Source organism: Penaeus monodon, chromosome 29 (assembly GCF_015228065.2).
Source record: "Penaeus monodon isolate SGIC_2016 chromosome 29, NSTDA_Pmon_1, whole genome shotgun sequence".
NCBI lineage: Eukaryota > Metazoa > Arthropoda > Malacostraca > Decapoda > Penaeidae > Penaeus > Penaeus monodon.
In genome coordinates, this window is record NC_051414.1 from 38,080,175 (window position 1) to 38,080,403 (window position 229).

General features: G+C 42.4%; 1 protein-coding gene across 1 annotated transcript in view; it reads right to left on the reverse strand.

Annotated features, from left to right (window-relative positions):
* Nucleotides 1-229, reverse strand: part of LOC119592244 (titin-like) — a gene marked incomplete at its 5' end in the record, with an annotated part of 41,989 nt that overhangs the window by 27,056 nt on the left and 14,704 nt on the right.

Genomic DNA, 229 nt, shown 5'->3' on the forward strand with positions numbered 1-229 from the left:
TCACCTTAATCTCCTAGAACAACAAACAAACATGAACACAGCCTTAGCAGAACAAGAACAACACTCAACAAAGAACAGAAAGGTCACACCGGCTCATTGCTAGCCTGGATACCATGGATCAACATGCAACTCCACATTCAGCTTAAAATAACAGGTCTGGGGAACAATCTTTCTTGCATGACTCAGAGACACAGAGAAAAGGCGAAAATGAGCATGCACGTTTGACAAT